This window comes from Macaca thibetana, chromosome 2, assembly GCF_024542745.1.
Source record: "Macaca thibetana thibetana isolate TM-01 chromosome 2, ASM2454274v1, whole genome shotgun sequence".
Lineage (NCBI taxonomy): Eukaryota > Metazoa > Chordata > Mammalia > Primates > Cercopithecidae > Macaca > Macaca thibetana.
In genome coordinates, this window is record NC_065579.1 from 14,188,379 (window position 1) to 14,200,255 (window position 11,877).

Below are 11,877 nucleotides of genomic sequence, written 5' to 3' on the forward strand. Positions count from 1 at the left end.
AGAAGAAATGGATAAATTCATGGACACATACACCCTCCCAAGACTAAACCAGGAAGAAACTGAATCCCTGAATAGACCAATAACAGGCTCTGAAATTGAGGCAATAATTAATAGCCTACCAACCAAAAAAAGTCCAGGACCAGATGGATTCACAGCAGAATTCTACAAGAGGTAAAAAGAGGAGCTGGTACCATTCCTTCTGAAACTATTCCAATCAATAGGAAAAGAGGGAATCCTCCCTAACTCATTTTATGAGGCCAGCATCATCCTGATACCAAAGCCTGGCAGACACACACACACACACACACACACACACACACACACAAAACCAGAGAGAGAGAGAATTTTAGACCAATATCTCTGATGAACATCAATGCAAAAGTCCTCAGTAAAATACTGGCAAACCGAATTCAGCAGCACAGCAAAAAGTTTGTCCACCATGATCAAGTCAGCTTCATCCCCAGGATGCAAGGGTGGTTCAACATACGCAAATCAATAAACGTAATCCAGCATATAAACAGAACCAAAGACAAAAAAAAAATGATTATCTCAACAGATACATAAAAGGCCTTCAACAAAATTCAACAGCCCTTCGTGATAAAAACTCTCAATGAACTAGGTATTGATGGGACGTATCACAAAATAATAAGAACTATTTATGACAAACCTACAGCCAACATCATACTGAATGGGCAAAAACTGGAAGCATTCTCTTTGAAAACTGGCACAAGACAGGGATGGCCTCTCTCACCACTCTTATTCAACATAGTGTTGGAAGTTCTGACCAGGGCTATCAGGCAGGAGAAAGAAATAAAGGGTATTCAGTTAGGAAAAGAGGAAGTCAAATTGTCCCTGTTTGCAGACGACATGATTGTATATTTAGAAAACTCCATCGTCTCAGCCCAAAATCTCCTTAAGCTGATAAGCAACTTCAGCAAAGTCTCAGGATACAAAATCAATGTGCAAAAATCACAAGCATTTCTGTATACCAAGAACAGACAAACAGAGAGCCAAATCATGAGTGAACTCCCGTTCACAATTGCTTCAAAGAGAATAAAATACCTAGGAATCCCCAACTTACAGGGGATGTGAAGGACCTCTTCAAGGAGAACTACAAACCACTGCTCAATGAAATAAAAGAGGACACAAACAAATGGAAGAACATTCCATGCTCATGGATAGGAAGAATCAATATCATGAAAATGGCCATACTGCCCAAGGTAATTTATAGATTCAATGTCATCCCTATCAAGCTACCAATGATTTTCTTCATAGAATTGGAAAAAACTACTTTAAAGTTCATATGGAAACAAAAAAGAGTACACATTGCCAAGACAATCATAAGCCAAAAGAACAAAGCTAGGGGCATCATGCTACCTGACTTCAAACTATACTACAAACCTACAGTAACCAAAACAGCATGGTACTGGTACCAAAACAGAGATATAGAATAATGGAACAGAACAGAGCCCTCAGAAATAATACCACACACCTACAACCATCTGATCTTTGACAAATCCAACAAAAAAAAAAAAAACAAGAAATGGGGAAAGGATTCCCTATTAAATAAATGGTGCTGGGAAAAGTGGCTCGCCATACGTAGAAAGCTGAAACTGGATCCCTTCCTTACACCTTATACAAAAATTAATTCAAGATGGATTAAAGACTTCAACGTTAGACCCAAAACCATAAAAACCCTAAAAGAAAACCTAGGCAATACCATTCAGGACATAGGCATGGGGAAGGACTTCATGACTAAAACACCAAAAGCAATGGCAACAAAAGACAAAATTGAGAAATGAGATCTAATTTAACTAAAGAGTTTTGCACAGCAAAAGAAACTACCATCAGAGTGAACAGGCAACCTACAGAATGGGAGAAAATTTTTACAATCTACCCATCTGACAAAGAGCTAATATCCAGAATCTACAAAGAACTTAAACAAATTTACAAGAAAAAATCAAACAACCCCATCAAAAAGTGGGCAAAGGATATGAACAGACACTTCTCAAAAGAAGACATTTATGCAGCCAACAGACACTTGAAAAAATTCTCATCATTACTGACCATCAGTGAAAAGCAAATCAAAACCACAATGAGATACCATCTCACACCAGTTAGAATGGTGATCATTAAAAATCAGGAAACAACAGGTGCTGGAGAGGATGTGGAGAAATAGGAAGACTTTTACACAGTTGGTGGGACTGTAAACTAGTTCAACCATTGTGGAAGACAGTGTGGCAATTCCTCAAGGATCTAGAACTAGAAATACCATTTGCATTACTGGATATATACCCAAAGGATTATAAATCATGTTGCTATAAAGACACATGCACACGTATGTTTATTGAGGCACTATTCACAATAGCAAAGACTTGGAACCAACCCAAATGTCCATCAATGACAGACTGGATTAAGAAAATATGGCACATATACACCATGGAATACTCTGCAGCCATAAAAAAAGGATGAGTTCATGTGCTTTGTTGGGACATGAATGAAGCTGGAAACCATCATTCTGAGCTAACGGTCGCAAGGACAGAAAACCAAACACCACATGTTCTCACTCATAGGTGGGAATTCAACAATGAGAACACTTGGACACAGGGTAGGGAACATCACACACCGGGGCCTGTCATAGGGTGGGGGGAGTGGGGAGGGATAGCATTAGGAGATATACCTAATGTAAATGACGAGTTAATGGGGGCAGCACACCAACATGGCACATGTATACATATGTAACAAACCTGCATGTTATGCACACGTGCCCTAGAACTTAAAGTATAATAATTTAAAAAAAAAAAAAAGACTCTCCTACCATACAACTGAGCTGGCCAGGCAGAACCCAGCCTGAGCAAGACCAACTCTAAAAAAATCCCAGTAGAAAAGCTAAACAGAGAAAGGGATGACAACAATCAAGAAAAGCAAAACCTATCTATTCCTTTAATATCCCGGATAATTCTTTCCAAAAGTTGAGGATCCCTTACTCCAGTTTTCACCATCCTCCTTTTGTGTATTTTTCACAGCAGCAGGTGAAATCTAATCTTTGCAGATTCCTTCAAGGAAAGGAGTAGGAAAGGAGAGTGATATTAGCGTTTGAGCTACAATTAATTAAACTGACTCTTTGGGTATATAACACGCTTTAATAAATCAGAGCACACGATGGGAGGGAAAAAATAAGCACATGGTCTAAATACACTTCATTTCAGGGAAGCAAAGGGACAGTCACAGAAGGTTCACCTTCAAAAGGGCCTTGTTCTCTAACTGGACAATGGGAGCACTGGCCTTTATGATTTGCCTGACTGACAGCAGTCACTCATGCACCTTCTCCACTCCAATCTTCTTTGTCCTTTTGAAAGCTTTTTGGCATTTGAGAGCCATCATTCAGACTCACTGGGTCAGCATTAGCTGTAGACTGTGTGAGAAAGGAACTTTCTTGCAAAGGGGAACAAGAACTTGGTTGCTGAAAAATCATTTGTCCACTGCATGGTGCGAGTTCCTTATCACCCACCTATTCCCACCTCAGAAATTACTGAAGTGGGACAGAATATACTCAGTGACTTCACAAAGATCCTTTTGAAAACATAAATATGGTAATTTTTAAATGTCTGCAAATTCTTTGATACTACTCCCTTGAGAAGGTGAAGGCTAATTCTCCTCTGATTGAAAGCAGGCTACACTTGGGGTTTCCCTTCTAATGAACAGAACAAGGCAGAAGTGATGCTATGTGACTTCTAAAGGTAGGTCATAAAAAGGATAGCTTCTACCTGACTCTCCTCTCTTGACTTGCTTGCTCTGGGAAAAGCCAACTGCCATGTCATAGGACAATCAGCAACCTGTGCAGAAGTTCAAATGGGGAGGATGTGACCACTCACCAACAGCCAGCACCAGCCTGTCAGCCATGTGAGTGAGCCACCTTGGAAGCAGGCCCTCCTGACCCATTCAAGTCTTCTCATGACTTCCACCCCAGATGACATCTTGACAGCTACCTTGATCCAGAACTACCCAACTTGGACACTCTTCAATTCCTGACCCATAAAATATCATAGAAGATAATAAATATTTATTGTTGTTCTGAGCCACAAAACTTTAGGATAACTTGTTACACAGCAATAGATAATTAATATAATAGATAAGCCTGATTCACATTACTTTAGGATGATCTCACACCTAAGATGAGAAGAGGGTCAGAAGAGGTTGGGTATAGAATATGAGAAGAGAAAGGAAGAAGGACAAAAATAGGGAAGGAAGGAAAGAAGACATGGTTAAAGGGAAGAAAGCGTTCCTCTCTTCCTGCTCTGTCCTTCATTTATCTTTTTCTTCTCTGGATTTCTGCCCCTCCCTTACCAATGTGCTCTTTCTTGTTCCCATCTCAGCACTTGGACAACTGTCTTCTTAAGGCAAGGATAAGGGCTCATAGTTCTTCTAAGTTGCTTGTAATATCTGGTACTGTGTCCTACACGAAGTGAACAAAGACCAGTGCATAGAACTGGCAGGACAATTGTGACTCAGTATCAGAAGGAACATTCTATTAGAATTTGGCAAGAAAGTTTATGGTGGGCATGAAGTTTCAGATGGAGGCTGAGTCACAAACAATGTTTTGTGTGCTGAGGTTGCACAACGGTTTCTTGGAGATGGTAGTAGACTGTTACAGTTCCTTTGATGGCCTCAGTGAACCAACCTCCCAGTATTCATGTCTTTGTTTAGTCCCCTACCACATTGTCTCTGAACTTGACTATGTGACTATCTTTGTCCAATGAGACATTAGCAGACATGATGCAAATGGAGGCTTGATATAAACTTGCACATTAAGGTTTGTTCACTTGGGACACTCCTTCTTGGAACCCAGCTACCATGCTTGGAGGAAGCCCAAGCAGCCATATGGAAAGGCCCACATGGATGAACACAAAGGCCCTCAGCCAACAACCCAGCTGAGCTCTCAATCAGCAGGAAGCATCATTTCTCAGCCATAGGAGTGAGGGCATTTTGCACCTACTAGCCGTCTCAAGAGTCTAGTTGACGCCACATGAGGCAAGAGACCTGTGTAGTCAGCCCACAGAGTCATGAGAGAAAATAAACTGTGGCATAATTGTGGTTATTGTTACCCACTAAGTTTTAGGGTAGTGGGTTACACAGCAACAGATAACCAAAGCAAAGTTCAATTCCAAATCTGGGGTAGGGCTATTTCTCAGGCCACACAACTTTCTCAGTTGTAATTCAAAAGGAGCTTAGAACCAGTATGTCTATTTATAAAATCTCAGGCCTTTCCACCAATGCCTCTGAAATCATAAGTCAGTAGACATAAAAGAACTCTGCAAACTCCAAAGTGTCTTACAGAGGTTCTCACTGGTATAGATGGTGATAGAGTTTGGATATTTATTCCTGCCCAAATCTCATGTTGAATTGTAATCCCCAATACTGGAGGTGGGGCCTAGTGGGAGGTGTTTGGGTCTTAGTGGCAGATCCTTCATGGCTTGGTGCTGTTCTTGTGATAGTAAATTGTCACAAGATCTGGTTGTTTAAAAATGTTTAGCATCTCCCCACTCCCCCTTGCTCCTGCTTTCACCATGTGACGTGCCTGTCCCTGCTTCACCTTCCGCCATGAATAAAAGTTTCCTGAGGCCTTCCCAGAAACCCAGCAGATGCTGGTGCCGTGCTTGTATGGCCTGCAGATCTTACATGTCTCTATAAATTACCCAGTCCCAGATATTTCTTTATAGCAGTGAGAGAACAGCCTAACACAGATGTCGAGGGCTGTTTTTGTTTTCCCTCTATTTCCACCTTTAATATTACCTTTTTCCCTTGTGTTTCCTTCTGTTTCTCCACTTCCTTATAAGATCTCTCATCTTCCTAGTGCACCTTCAAACGTCATTGAAACCAAAAGGCATGGCTGACCCCTGATATAGCCGGTCTTCTTCCCCAGACATGAATTCTGGATTCGAGGCGTAACTACACAGCCTTGGAAAAGTTACGCTGTGGGCCATCTGTGGAGTGTCTCACTGTGCTCCTGAGATGACCCAGCAAGAAAAAGGACTCAAAACCTTTATTTACCCAGAATAGAGCCTAGAATTGCTGGGAAGAAAGTCTCTCCCTTTTACTCCTTCTCCCCTTTTAGCTGCTAATCTGTAGGGTACTGTCTTGTATTCTAGTGCCCGGACCAATGACAAGACCTCAGTTAACTCGTATGTTCCTCACTGGAACCAGGGAACTCTAGATGAAGAGATACATGAAGTTCTTTGGGGAATTGAGATACTTGAACTATCCTGAACCCTCCTCTTTCCCAAAGAAAATAATTTTTATCAATTTTCTATGACCCCAGAACACAAGTAAACAGAACTCTTCTTTCGCTCAAAAAATAGAGGACATTTTGTGAAATAAAAAAACAATAATGGGAAAGGAGGAAAGAGAGAGAATGCAACTAATAAGAAATCTATTCACAACAATCTATATTATGAATATATATGTATATTTATATCTCAGCAGGCCCTGTGGAGTTACAGATGAGCTAATTAAAATGCTTATGCTTTTAGGAATGACGTTTATTGAAATCACTTTATAACCATTCAAACTGAGGTTTGTTTTCAGCTATAACGCAATGCTACCTGGAATATTCTGACCTAAATTATTTATGTGCCTAAAAATAGATTGCCTTCCCCCATTACTGACTTTGTAGATATATCGCAGGATGTAGAAATTTTGGGTGAGCTTTTATAACCCCTACAAGCTTTTCCTGCATCTTCTGTGTCTATTAAGATGGGGGCTGAACTACTGGTACAGTAAGAAGTCTATGAAAGGTCAAGAGGTGAAAATAATCCCCTGGGAAAGGCTGAGCCTGTTAGATGCTCCTAAATACAGGACTGTCAGTGACACATTTGGGACCTAGATAAATAGTGGTTCTGCCTGGGATCAGATCATGACCCTACTTCTTCTAGATATGTCAGGCTTCTGATCTATTGAAGGAGAGGATGTGACTACAAAAAAAAAAAAAAAAATAGCACTAGGAGGTTTTTGAGAGGAGATGGGGCTGTTCTGAACCCTGTTGTGGTGGTGATTACATGACTCTACATGTGCTAAAAGTTTTAGAATTGTACACTGAAAAGTAATTTTAGCGGATCACAAGGGCAGGAGATCGAGACCATCCTGGCTAACATGGTGAAACCCTGTCTCTACTAAAAATACAAAAACTTAGCCGGGCGTGATGGCGTGTGCCTGTAGTCCCAGCTACTCAGGAGGCTGAGGCAGGAGTAATCGCTAGAACCCAGGAGGCGGAGGTTGCAGTGAGCCGAGATCATGCTACTGCACTCCAGCCTGGGTGACAGAGCGAGACTCTGTCTCAATAATAAATAAATAAATACATACATAAATAAATAAATAACTTTTTTAAAAAACTTAAGGATCAAAAAATAAATAACAGTAGGTTCAGTAAATAATCATTCTACCTCCAAATTTTATCTTGAATCAGTCCACTTATCTCCATGTCCATTACAGGCAGCCTCTCTCTCCTGGATTTTTGCAGTTACCTCCTAAATAGCATTCCTACTTGCATGTTTGCCCCGATCGTCCATGTCACATCCAGGCTTCCAACTTTCAAAGACTTCCCAGTGTGCTTTGGTTTAAACCCAACACCCTTCACTGCCTGCAGGGCTCTACATGATCCGCACTGTTTCCCTCTGCCACCATCATCTATCTGAGCTCACTGCCTTCCTTCAAATCACCAAGCTCATTCTGGTCACAAGGCTCTCACACATGCTGATTCCTTCACCTGGGATGTTCTTCCTGCTTCCTCCTCCTCTCTCTCCTTACTTGAGTAACTCATCTTCATCCTTTGGGTCTCAGCTTCAATGTCACATTTCCCCAGGCCAGTCACCTAAATTAACTTCACCAGTACTATTTTCTCATCATGTCCTATTCTTTGCCTTTATAGCACTTACTTCAGCTTGTAATCAGACTAAGTGTTTGATGGCTGGCTCTCCCTCTCTGTGCCATAATCTTCACACCAAGCAAGGCTGTGTGTCAGTCGTGTCCTGGAGCCAGCTCACAAGGGTGGCAGGTGCCTGTAGTCCCAGCTACTCGGTAGGCTGAGGCAGGAGAATGGCGTGAACCCGGGAGGCAGAGCTTGCAGTGAGCCGAGATCACGCCTGGGCGACAGAGTGAGACTCCATTTCAAAAAAAAAAAAAGAGAGAGAGAAAAGAGAGCTCATTGGATACATCTCTTCCTAATTCTGCATTCAGTGAGGTGAGTGGCTTGAAATCAGTCATGGTAGGAGTACTTACACCACAGACATTGGCCAATGCTACAAATGAGGGCTTTTCTTTTATGGAAAGCTGGTTTACCAGCACACCACTGTTCACTCTTAACTGTGTTCCCAGTGCTTCATATAGAGCCTGGAATATTGACAATTATCTGTAAATATTTGGTCACTTGACAGTTCTTGTTATTGATGTTGGTTTCTTATAGCAATCCTCTGATACAAGAGGGAAAGGTTCCAATCTTTTATAGATGATGAAGTTAAAGCTCAAGGAAGTTGCCCAGCTTGCTCCAAGCCATGCAGCCAGTTAGAGAGATATAGTGCTCTATCTTAGGTGCTCTGATTCCCTGCCCAGTGGTCTTTGAATTGCACCCTACCAAAATAGATGCGTGCGTAAGTTGTGAATGTGTAAAGTAAATAGTCCTGGGGATTCCTGAAGCAAGTTGTGAGGAAGAAGCAGAATTCGCAAACCCAGCTCATCTCCATCTCCGTGATGGAGATGGAGATGAGCTGGGTTTGAGAATAGAAAGGACTCTCCAAGCTATGCCTAAAAGCCAGAGTACAATACAAGAAATAGAAACTACTCCAGGTATTTCAAACTAAAAGATATTTACTATATTATGTTTTAGGTGCTTTCAAAACATTTAAAGGTCACCAGTGTATGTATGTAAACACACACATACATATACATATACAGTCATCCCTCAGGATCCATGGGGGATGTGTTCCAGAACTTCCCTTGGATACCAAAATCCACAGATGCTCAAGTCTCCCATATAAAATGGCTTAATATTTGCATATAACCTACACACTTATAATACCTGATACAATGTAAATGTTATGTAAATAGTTGCTAAACTGTATAGCCTAGGGAATAATAACAAGAAAAATATCTGTACATGTTCAGTACAGATGTGATTTTTTCCCAACATTTTTGAACTGAGGCTGGTTGAATACATGGATGCCAAACTCAGATATAGAGAGCAAATTGTATACATATGTGTGCACACACACACATGCAAGGAAGAAAATACAGTAGAGATAGATAGATAGATGATAGATAAACAGGCAGATAGATAGTTAGATTCATATTCATACATGTTTTTTCTTCCTTTCACTGATACATGTATTTTTAATGTAGTGGCTAAACTCTGGGTCCAAAGAAAGGACATCTTAGGTTACAGACATACTCTGCCCTGCCCCCATCACATAGCAGCAATGCTATTTCTCCTGGATAAATTGAGTCAATCTATCTGTCCAATCACTGGAAGTTGGAAGGAAGGGTAAAGCCAACCCACCCTTTCCAGCCTAGCTATGTAGGGGTGAAGATAGAGGTCGAGGCCTAGAAATACATCCCCTGTCTCAAAACACCTCCCCTATTACCCTCATAATGTCTACAATTCCACCATTAGGAAACAGCTTCTTTTTTTAAAGTCTGTCTTTGTTCATAAACTTTCTATTTAGAAACAGCTTCTAAAAAGGAGCTGTTTTGTTGCCACAGGAATCCTTTACCTGAAAATTAAAACTGAAAAATAGGCAGGTCAAAAACTCAGAAATGACTTCACACTATTAAACAAGAGGAGAGAGGTGCAGCTGGGTGCCCCTTGAGGCAGATGCCCATGAGTGGAATAATACATGTCAAGAGTATGTGAGGGAAGGAGAGAAATCCTTCCTTTTATTTCCCTGGGGAGAGCAGCTCAGAAGCTTGGAATTAAAGGTGACAAGCCCAGGTGTCAGATGGCAGATTAGCTTTGTTCGAGGGATCCAGAAGGACTAAGGGATTTACACAGAGTGACAGTCTGCGGGTAGTGGCTGGTACCAAATGCCCGCTAGAGCTTTTGCTATCTTAAAAGCAGACTCCAGGGAGAAACTTGCAGCTGGAAACCCGAACACCAATAATGACCACAATCATAGATTATAGTGGACTGGGTCTTCAGTGAGTGAGCTACTCTTGTTTGGAAAGCTTAGAATTCATCCAGAGTTTGATCAGAAACTCCAATTCCACTGGTCTAAGACACTTCTCACACTAGTCTTGATAACCTGGGAAGTGTGTTTCCTGTTTAAGACTTTGTTTAGCAGGTGCAATTTTCTGACATCTGTTAGTATGGGAAAGGTGACTGTCCTGGTCAAGTGAGCCATATATCAGAAACAGAACATTTGCACTGACAGCTTAACTGTCCCCTTGGTCTCTGGTCCAACCGTTCTACTGATGGAAAACAGAGACCGTTCTGCCTGTCATGAGAAGAGAAGCCTCACAGCTCCTACAAAGCCTTCCTATCTGGCAAACCCAGATGGCCCAGGTTCTGCTCAACTCTCTGCCCTAAGTCAACTCTGTGACTTTAGATTCATGATCTCACCTCTGGGATTAAAATGTATAAAGTGAAAAGCAGAGGATACTTGATTCATGATAAGGGCCCAGCTGCATTTACATTTCCATAATTCTGTTTGACTAAAGTGTCTCCACTTCTACTCCTTAGGCCCCTCCCCCAAAGCATATTCAACTATTCTCTCTTTTAGAATTGTAAATCTGACCCTTTAAGTAACACAACATGAGAGGAGACTTATACTCAAATCTGGTTTGCTTCTTACTTTGGCAAAGTCAATATGAGAAACAATCCATGGCAGCAAATTAGGCCACTACTTAATGGCCTGGAATTCCAATTAAAGGAAGGAGCCATAACAGGCTTTATGAGGCTGCCTGACAGTGGGGAGGAGTGTCTGACCTAATCTTGGATCCCAGAAAGGCCACCTTAAGAGGAAAAGCAATTGCCCATCAGATTTGCCGTGGGTGAAAGGAAGCCATAAAGTACAGGGAGACTGGGCTCGTTAAAATGGTAATGCTCCTGTCTCCACCATGAAAGCACTCCCTGGACACCTCCGGAAATGAAATTTGGAACAATCAGAGAACCAAGCATTTCCTCCCCTCACCCAATTTAATTATTTTCATTTTATGTATCGATGTGCAATGAGGCCCACTAAATCCGGACTCATCACTCTTGAGCGTTTGCCACACTTCACAGACACCTGCAGAAAAACAGAAAACCTAGCATCTAGGTTTTCTGATAGGAAAAGGTTATTAGATAGGAATGTCAGGGAGGCATCAACTGATTTAATTCTTACTGACACAGTCTCATAATTCATTTGAAACTCCCTGAAATACCAGCCACCTCAAGAAAACCATATAGGGTGTATGTAGGGGAGATAGTGGAGGGTGAGGGAAGGTATGGAATCAGGCATAATAAGAAAGTACAGGATTAGGCAATAAATGTCAATCAGAGAACCTGTAATATCTAAATTTATCATATTCCCCCCAATAACCCCATCATCTAATCAATAGCCAAGGCCAGGATTGTGGTAGTTATCCTTGGCTTCTTCGAATCTATCATTCATTCACTCATTCAACAAGGATTTACAGATCACCTGTGATGTGCCAGGCACTGTGCTGAGCACTGGGGATACAGCAGTGTATGCTCCCATCTGTTCTATCACAGGTTCCATCAACATCTATCTTAGACTGGGTACTATAGAATCAGTTTCTGAGATAAGTAATGGCATGCAGATGTTTTACTGGGAGATCTCTCAGGAGCTACACCTATAAGGGACTGAGGACAAAGCTGACCCATAATGC

The 11,877-nt window shown here is 41.4% G+C and overlaps 1 long non-coding RNA gene across 1 annotated transcript in view; it reads right to left on the minus strand.

Annotated features, from left to right (window-relative positions):
• Positions 1–4,472, minus strand: part of LOC126946636 (uncharacterized) — a 185,555-nt gene extending 181,083 nt beyond the window's left edge. Inside the window, exon 1 of the long non-coding RNA XR_007722728.1 lies at positions 4,348–4,472. This is a non-coding gene — a long non-coding RNA (uncharacterized LOC126946636). The remainder of the gene's footprint in view (positions 1–4,347) is intronic.
• Between the last annotated feature and the right edge of the window lie 7,405 nt (positions 4,473–11,877).